The sequence below is a fragment of the Dendrobium catenatum genome, unplaced genomic scaffold (genome assembly GCF_001605985.2).
Source record: "Dendrobium catenatum unplaced genomic scaffold, ASM160598v2 fragScaff_scaffold_898, whole genome shotgun sequence".
Classification (NCBI taxonomy): Eukaryota; Viridiplantae; Streptophyta; class Magnoliopsida; order Asparagales; family Orchidaceae; genus Dendrobium; species Dendrobium catenatum.
This window is the reverse complement of record NW_021319360.1, coordinates 1368955-1379338: the sequence shown is the minus strand read 5'-3', so window position 1 is coordinate 1379338 and position 10384 is coordinate 1368955.

Genomic DNA, 10384 nt, shown 5'->3' with positions numbered 1-10384 from the left:
ACTATATAATTGGCTTTTGAGCCAAAAAGTCAGTACTTAGACTTTCCTTCTGAAATGCTTGTTTGAATTTTTAATTTAAAGTAAGCATTTCAAATTTGAAATTTAATTTAAATATTTTTTAATATTTTAAAAAATAAGTTATTTAAAATTTAATATTTAAAAAAATATAAAAACTTGAACCGGTCGGTTCAAGAGAACCGTGACCGTTTTTTCGGTTCACCGGTTGAACCGGCGGTTTGGACAAAACCGGCCGGTTTGAAAGATAAGCCGGTTTTCAGGTGAACGAACTGGCCTTTGGAGCCGTTCAACCGATCCGGTTTTAAAGGCATTGCTTAAAACTATGTTATTTACTTATTCTCACCGCCCAAACTACCTATTTACAACACACACCACTAAAAAAACTTTTCCCTTCCAAAAAAACACCTGTCTATCCTCCCGTTAAACCCTATCGTGAGTTGCTGTTTGGGCGCGAAAACTCTGTTCCTCTCGGCATGTAGTTACTTCTTCATTTCTTGATCTCAATTACGGAAGAAAAAGCTCGGAGCTCCCGTCCTCCCCGTCTAGCTCTTGTACATCCGCCAAGACTCCATTCCAGATTCGCATCCCTGCCGTCTGCCAAGCATTTGTTGCGCCTATGAACAAGAAAAAATTGATTCAGGTAATAGATTTATGTTTTAATAGGTAAGACCGCTATGTTCTGTTCTTGCTTAGAACAAATGTTTAATTAGGTAAGTTATTTTTTTGAAAACAGAAAAAGCTCTCCTAAGCTTCCCCGTCAAGACTCGCGTTCGTTCTGCCTCTTAGAACAGAAAATTTTTTATTAGGTAAGCTGCGATATTGTCTGGTTTTGTTAGATATATGTTGATTTTTATTAGGTTAGCAGCGCATTTATGACAGAAATAATTTTTTTTGATTCTAACTTCTTTGCTAGATATGGTTCCAACCAATTTCTGTTTATATTGTATTCAAAATTTGGAGGATATTGCGAGTGTGTGAGGGACATGACGAGGGCAAAAATATGTTGGTGGTAGGTCAAGAAACTTTAAAGTTTGTTGAGAAGTGATGGTTAATTTGTTTTTACTGAAAAAAACAACACTGAAGCACTATGCCTGTGGCTAAGGGCACATGATTACGACCTAACATTATCGACATCCAGGAACATCCACACAAAATTACATGTCCATTATAAGTGAGACAGATGTTATGGATATGCTACTATATTCTTCTGATTCCCACAAAATGGAGGTGGTTGTCGTTGTGAAAGAGCTTGGAAGAAAGATATAGGTATTGTCTGTGATAGCCAGCATGGTCACAAAACAGTTGATACAAGTGGCAATATAATGACCAAACAATGATATATAGTTGGTGGAATGTCTGAAGGTATTCCTTTGCCAATCCAGATTTAGAGGAAAATACTATTATTGTAGGTCAAGGTTTGGAGGATTCGTTCGAGTTTCAAACAAGTTATTCGTTCCAATGCAATAATACATAACTTTGATATCACGATGAGGCTAGTGACAATTAAATCAAGATTATTGCTACAGTGCATCAACCCTAGAAATAGAACATGGAGAAGAACAACGATCTATCGAAAAAATTTGTTTATTTAAAGAGTAAGGAAAACCAAACGAGGAAAGGAGGCGTTGAAACCGTTTGTCAAAGAAAAAAAACATAGATGAAATGTAGCATACCTCGACCAGCAAGATCCAACGAACAAATTAATCGAGCGAGGGAGGGATCTGACGAAGCAAACCGTCTCAGAACCCTGTTTCGCGATTTCATTTGAGCGAGGGAGAAGAGCTACCATGAAGCAAAAGGTCTCAGGACACCTGTTTCGCGATTTCGTTTGACGGAGCGAAACGGAATTGTGTAAATAAATATTGATAGCCTTTTATGATGGTGCGTGTGTAAATAGGTAGTGGGTGTGAATTTAAGTAAATAAGATAGTTTAAAGTCGTTAGGTGTGTTAAAATCCCTTATTTTTTTAATATTTCTTATAGAATGATCCAACAACGTAAAAGAAAAATCAAAATGTGCTCAATTCAAATTAATTTTCAGCAATCGTTCTTGTCTAAAAAAAAAAGATTTTTAATTACAAGTTAGTTGAATTGAGCAAATATTATATTTTCAAGAAATCTATTAAGCTCTATCACACAACAAATTTATATTAATGAATAATTCATGCAAAATTATTTCTTTAACTCCCTAATTTAATAAATATACATCAATTTTCATAAAATTATACTATCTATATATATATATAGTATATTAATATATATATATATATATATATATAATATATTATACAAGGCAATTATTTTATTCCATATAAAAAGGGGAACATATATCATAGCATAAAGAACAAATTCCGAAAAAAATAAAAGCTGAAATACTCAATAAGCAAAATATATACAAAGCAATTGAAGTTGAAAGATAATCTCAAAATTGGAGAAGTTAAATAAGGCCCTGAAATCAAGTTGGAAGCCAGAAACGTGACCCACAGTTGTCATGCTTGAACCATCACATAGAGAGAGGAGAAAATATCTGCCAGAAAGACAATAAAAAGCCACATTTAATCATGTGATGAAAGAACCACTAAGGTTGCAAAGCATACTAAACAATTTTAGGGGTGTTTGAATTTTTAATAACCTATTCATTTTTTACTGATTTATAATTCGTTTCAGATGCAACCAAATCTTTTGTGTTACTAATGTTCATTGGTATTGTCTTATATCTACGGCCATCGCCGCCAAGTTTCATCATAGACTGCGCTAGTGCAATCACCGACTGCCGTACAATCATTTGACATTTTCATTGCAATTGCAATGATTTTTACTTAAGTCAAATAAAAAAATATATAATCACATGTAATTTTTTTACCACATATAACAATTTCAAAATATCTTAAATGTAATATACTCGCTTCTAACACCGCATTCATTTTCTCTAAAATTTTTTTCCAGCAAATCAAGCATCCCATTACATAAAAATTCTACATAATCATTAAAAGAAAAAACTCCAGTGTTTAATCACATCCAGAAGAAATTTATCATTAAAATAATCTAAATTTAAAAACATAAAAGATCCAACTCATAGTATTTGCATTTAAGTTAACGTATATTTTTTTGTATTTTTTTATTTGTTATTTTTACATTTAAATAACTTTGAGTTCTTGTTAATACAAAATTCGGTTAACGGCTAAACAAAGATATATATTAATTTACTTTTGAACTTTGATTTTCAACATTTTACTTTTGTTTTCATGTATTGAATTTTATTTTAATTTTTTGCAGAGTCTTCGCTGATGCTTCTACGGTCCATTTATATTTCTCAACTAACGCTTTGAATTCTTTTAGTCTTTTCATGAATCCTTTTTTTGACAGTATGACCAAAGATAGTTTCTTCACACTTCCAGCAATTAAATTTCTCTGCAATTAGTCAAAGTCAGGATTCCATATTTTAGCTCAATTGGCCGTTTTACTAAAATGTTGATAATTTGGACCCATTAATCTATTAGCTTTACCTATTGGTCATATCGAAGTTCAACATTGGCACCCCTTGTTAATATATTATATATATATAATATATTTCTATCACAATTATTGTACTAAAATATTAGAGACAGAATGGTAAAAAGGCAATATGTGAAAAAATTGGTAGTAACTTTATGACAGAAAAGATTAGAGAGAGCCGTCTTAGATTTTGGGCACATAAAATGTTCGCCTTCTGAGACCTGTTTAGGTGAGTATATGTATTAGGTACAACATAATATAAAGAAATGTAGATGTAGAACCTACAAAGATTTGGGGTACTGAAGCTTGTTGTGTGATGTGGTATTGATTGTTATGAGGTATGAAAAGCTTGTGTGACTAATTTTAAAGCCCTTTTGTTTGAGTCTCCTAATTAATGGTAATGTTTGTTGTAGGGGCTTTCCTTGCCTGCTCACTGATGTTGGGGTCCATCTGGGACCGGTGGGTGGTCAATACCCGCAGTAGTTTCGTGGGGATGCTGCTGACCATGGGTTCTGGAAATTTGTTGCTTTTAATGTTTAATTTAGTGTGAAATGAGGTTGAATGAGGGTGGTTGTCCTGTTGTATGTGTGAATATTTTTTTCATGTGATTTGGAAGCTTCTTCTGTTGAACCTTCTTCGAACTCCTTTCAATCATTCATTGGTGGTTTCAGAAGCAATGGTGTTCAATTGTTGATGTTCTAGTTTTCTATTATATATAACGAGTTTGAAAACTCATTTGTGTTAATTTGAATGATACTGGTGTGGATCATCAGACTGGCTTTGATGATAGCCACTCCTCACTCGCAGGGGTGAGGGGGAGGAGTTGGAGGAACACAAGGATGCAGTTTAATGCGGATGATTAACTTGAGTATTGTTGCCGTCCTGAAATATTCGCGGGGCAGGTTAGAGAAATATATGGTTTAAGCGTCTTAGCATTGTACGAAGATCCAGCACACAAGCAGATAAGAGAGGGGGTTGGAAACATTCATTAAGAAAGGGGAAACCCACCAGGTTTTTACGTAGAAAACCCCTGAAAAGGGGAAAAACCGGGGCCTGGGCCCCAGGTTTGAAATGAATCACTAGTATTGCAGTCGATTACAAAGAGGCCCTTCCTTGGAGAAGGCCTTGTATTGAGTAACAAATATACAATATAGGATTGTATTACAATGGTAGGAGTTCACATATAATGTTTGTTTTGGTCAGAGGACCGTAGTCGGCAGGAGACAGGGGTCAGAAAGACGTGTTTGTTTTTGATGGAGGCCGGACGGACCGTTATAAGCGACAGGAGGTCGAAAGGCACCATTAGTCGGGCAGCTATTCTGGGAGAACTGTGGCCATCAGGTGGTGGACCTTGGTGGAGCTCAAGGCCTCAAGTAGTGGTCCGGCGAAGTCTGGGCCCTCATGTGATTATTCTGGTGGACGCACACGCGCCTTGATGATGATCTGGAGAAGAAAAAATGGCCTCTAGCAAGGGTAGAGGGCTCTGGGCGAACGGTGAAGGCCTCTGGCGAAGATAGGGGCCTCAAATGAAGACGTCAGGCCTGAACGTGGCTTGAGCGCGTGGGCCTTCAGCAGACGTCGGGTCCTTCAGATAGAAGTCGGGTCTGAAATGTCGGGCCTGACGCGGGCTTGGTGTGGTGCGGGAACGAACTCGGCATGGTCCCGGCGGGCTCCGGTGGTGGTCCGCGAGGCTCCTGCGCGTGGTCCGGCGAGGTTTCCGACGGTGGTCGAGGAGGAGCTTCTTCCTTCTCTTTCTTGCTTGGATCCCCCCTCATGAGAAATGATAGCTCTATTGTATAATTTTCTGGAGTGACATGGCCTGTAAATAGCGTGAAAGTCAGGGGGCAATAGGGAGTGTCCGAATGGACGGCCGATATTGATCCTACACGTGCACCGTTCGTTTGTCATTGAGGCTTATAGTGGAGTCGGAATTCGGCCGCTTGGCTCCGTTGGATTCGTCCGTGAGCCGTTCGATTCGAGTATAAGCTCGTTAAAATCGAGAGACCGTTTGGTAACTCAAATTGCGGTTTGAACTTCCAACAAACACTTTGGGTCCTTAATTTGGACCCATTGGGCTGGATTGGTCGAATTTGGTGTCGTTGGGTTGTATTTTTGAGACGCTCAATTTGACTATAAAGCTTGATGAAATCGGGAGAGTCCACGTGCTTCCGAATTCAATTTTTGAAGTTTTCCGATTTTAGATTTTGCTCGAGATTCGTTGCCAGATCAAGTATAATTTCATGATACGTATCAAGTATAAGGCTTCGTTGATTCGGTTTATGCCTTACATAAAGGAGTTTTAGAAAAGAAAGTTGAGAAAAAGCCGTTCAATAAAATGGAGTCAATAATGAGATATGTTGACTAATATTTTTAAAGTGCTTTTATATACTTGAAATAATTTAATTGTTTGTTTAGGAGTTTCTGCTTTGAGATTTATTATAAAAAGACATAATTCGCTTCCGAAACTCTGTTTTGTGACCAAGAGTAGATACGAAAAGAATTTATAAACCGCGAAAAACGATGTTTATTAAAAAGGAATATTGTTAAGGCCTATGAAACAGGAAAAAATTGATTAGGTAATAGATTTATGTTTAATAGGTAAGACGCTATGTTCTGTTCTTTGCTAGAGCAAATTTTATTAGGTAAGTTATTTTTTTGAAACAGAAAAAGCTCTCCTAAGCTTCCCGTCAAGACTCGCGTTCGTTCTTCCTCTAGAACATAAAATTTTTTATTAGGTAAGCTGCGATATTGTCTGGTTTGTTAAATATATGTTGATTTTTTATTAGGTTAGCAGCATTTATGAACATAAATAATTTTTTTGATTACTAACTTCTTTGCTAGATATGGATTCCAACAATTTCTGTTATATTGTATTCAAATTTGGAGGATATTGGAGTGTTGTGAAGGGACAGACGAGGCAAAAATATGTTGGTGGTAGTCAAAGAACTTTAAAGTTTGTGAGAAGTGATGTTAATTTGTTTTTACTGAAAGAACAAACTGAAGCACTATGCCCGTGGCTAAGGGCACATGATTACGACCTACATTATCACATCCATGGAACATCACCAAAAAATTACATGTCCATTATAAGTGAGACAGATGTTATGGATATGCTTACATATTCTTCTGATTCCCACAAAATGGAGGTGGTTGTCGTTGTGAAAGAGCTTGAAGAAGATATAGGTATTGCTTGTGATAGCCAGCATGGTCACAAACATGATACAAGTGGCAATATAATGACAAACAATGATATAATAGTTGGTGGAATGTCTGAAGGTATTCTTGCCAATCCAGATTTAGAGGAAAATACTCTTATTGTAGGATCAAGGTTTGAGGATTCGTTCAGTTTCAAACAAGTTATTCGTTCCAATGCAATAATACATAACTTTGATATCACAATTAAGGCTAGTGACAAATCAAGAGTTATTGCTACATGCTCATACCGTGGTTGTCCAACGACTTTGCAAGAGAATTGATGGCTATGCCAACAATCAAAACAAGGATAAACAACAAGATCTTAATTTGAAGTAGTTGTCTGGAGCAAATTTGTATGAATTTCTGATGCGGCTGCACTCCTTAATGTATTCGTAGCTTCCACTACACCATTTTGTTCGTCCACCCATCTAAAATATCTACAATCATCTTCCGATCTATTTCGGGGGCATCGATAGAATTTCCTTCCACGATTATTAGCTTTGTATCAGGTATACATTTCACATTGCTGATTGCAACGACAAAATATTAGATTGTCTTGGCTTCTCTCTGATGGCGTCGAGCGGCTAGAACTCATGTCACAAATCCAAAAAGAGATTATGTTTAAGCTTTTCCTGAAAAATACTAAGCATTAGATAATATTCTGTAAACCCAACAAAAAAGTATCAAAGAAAAGTATACATTTCCTGTAAAAGAAGACAACAACCCAAGAAATTTTCTCATTATTTTCGATTCATATGAGTAACAGGCGTTTTAATGTAAAAGAAGACATCAACCCTAGAAATAGAAATGGCAGCAAACCTAGCCGATCTAGTTTCATATGACTAAAAGACGTTCAAATGTAAACGAAGGCATCAACCCTAGAAATAGAAATGGAGAAGAACAACCGATCTATCGAGAAAATTTGTTTATTTAAAGAGTAATTAAGGAAAACCAAACGAGGAAGAGGCGTTGAAAACCGTTGTCAAAGAAAAAAAAAACATAGATGAAATGTAGGCATACCTCGACCAGCAAGTCCACGAACAAATTAATCGAGCGAGGGAGGGGATCTGAACGAAGCAAACGTCTCAGCACCCTGTTTTCGCGATTTCAATCGAGCGAGGGAGAAGAGCTACCTGAAGCAAAAGTCTCAGAACCCTGTTTTCGCGATTTCGTTTTGACGGAGCGAACGGAATGTGTGTAAATAGAATATGATAGCCTTTTAAGATGGTGTGTGTGTAAATAGGTAAGTTTGGGTGTGAATTAAGTAAATAAGATAATTTTAAGTGTTAGGTATGTAAAAATCCCTTATTTTTTTTAATATTCTTATAGAATGATCCAACAACGTAAAAGAAAAATCAAAATGTGCTCAATTTCAAATTAATTTTCAGCATTCCGTTCTTGTCTCAAAAAAAAAATTGATTTTAATTACAAGTTAGTTGAATTTGAGCAAATATTATATTTTCAGAAAATTATTAAGCTCTATCACACAACAAATTCATATAATGAAATAATTCATGCAAAATTATTTCTTTAACTCCCTAATTTTAATAAATACAATCAATTTTCATAAAATTATACTATATATATATATAACAAATTATTTTATTCCATATAAAAAGGGGAACATATAATCATAGGCATAAAGAGGCAAAATTATGAAAAAAAATAAAGCTGAATACTGCAATAAGCAAAATATTACAAAGCAATATGAAGTTGAAAGATAATCTCAAAATTGGAGAAGTTAAATAAGGCCCTGAAATCAGTTGGACTCAGAAACGTGACTCAGTTGTCATGCTTGAACCATCCATAGGAGACGGAGAAAATATCTGCAGAAAGACAAAAAAAGCCACCATTAATCATGTAGATGAAAGAACCACTAAGGTTGCCAAAGCATATAAACAATTTAGGGGTGTTTGAATTTTTAATAACCTATTCATTTTTTACTGATTATAAATTCGTTCAGATTCAACCAAATTCTTTTGTGTTACTATAAGTTCATTGTATTGTCTTTATCTACGACCATTGTCGTCCCCTTCATCATAGACTGCCGCTAGTACAATCACCGACTGCCGCTACAATCATTTGACATTTCATTGCAATTGCAATGATTTTACTTTAAGTCAAATAAAAAAAATATATAATCACATGTATTTTTTTTACACATATAAACAATTTCAAATATCTTAAATGTAATATACTCCTTCTACACCGCATTCATTTTTCTCTAAAAATTTTTTCCCAGCAAATCAAGCATCCCATTACATAAAAATCTCAATAATCATTAAAAGAAAAAAATCTCCATGTGTTTAATCACTCCAGAAGAAAATTTATCATTAAAATAATCTAATTTAAACATACATAAAAGATCCAACTCATAGATAATTGCATTTAAGTAACTATATTTTATTTTTATTTTTATTTATTTGTTATTTTTTACATTTAAATAACTTTGAGTTCTTGTTAATACAAAGATTCGGTTAACCAAAACAAAGATATATATTAATTACTTTTGAACTTTGATTTTTCAACATTTTACTTTTGTTTCTCATGTATTGATTTTATTTAATTTTTTTGCAGAGTCTTCGCTGATGCTTCTACGGTCCATTTATATTTCTCAACTAACCTTTGATTCTTTTAGTCTTTTCCATTGAATCCATATTTTTGAAGGTATGACCAAAGATAGTTTTCTCACATTCAGCAATAAATTTCTCTGCAAATTAGTCAATGTCAGATTCCTATTTTAGCTCAATTGGCCGTTTTACTAAAATAATGTTGAATAATTTGGACCCATTAATTCATTAGCTTTAACCCTATTGGTCATTACGAAGTTCAACATTGGCACCCCTTGTTAATATATATATATATATATAGTTTTCTATCAAATTATTGGTACTAAAATATTAGAGACAGAATGTAAAAAGAGCATATATGTGAAAAAATTGTAGTAACTTTAGTGACATAAAAGATTAGAGAGAGCCGTCTTAGATGTTTTGGGCACATAAAATGTTCGCCTTCTAATGACCTGTTTAGGTGAGTACATGTATTAGGTACAACATATATTAAGAAATGTAGATGTAGACCTAAAAAGATTTGGGGTATGAAGCTTGTGTGATGGTGGTATTGATGTTATGAGGTATGAAGCTTGTGTGACTAATTTTAAAGCCCTTTTGTTTGAGTCTCCTAATTATGGTAATGTTGTTGTTGTGGGGCTTCCCTTGCCTGCTGATGTTGGGGTTCCATCTGGGACCGTTGTAATATCAAAAATCTGCTCTAGGATCGTCCAGGACTATCTGGATCGTCCTGGAACGATCAGTGGAAATGTTGCTCCAGAATTTGCCCAGATTTGCTCTAGGTGATTTTCTGTACATATCGTCCAGGCCGATTTGGACATCGTCCAGGCCGATTGGCACTGTAGAAAATGTCGGCCTGAGAATAGTTCTGGGAACCGTCCAGGACGATTCAAGATGGTCTGATCGTCCTGGGACGATTTGGCGATCGGCCGGGCCGATCTGTGTATTATAAAGCTGATTTCAGTCGTTTTGAAGAGAGAGAAAAATCAAAAATATAAAAATATCTTTTTGAGGAGAGAGAAAGTCGAGGTGAATTTTGGAAAAGTTGATTTTCGGACGACGCGGAGCCGTTTTCGTCCGAAGTGACTGTTCAGAAAATTGCTATAC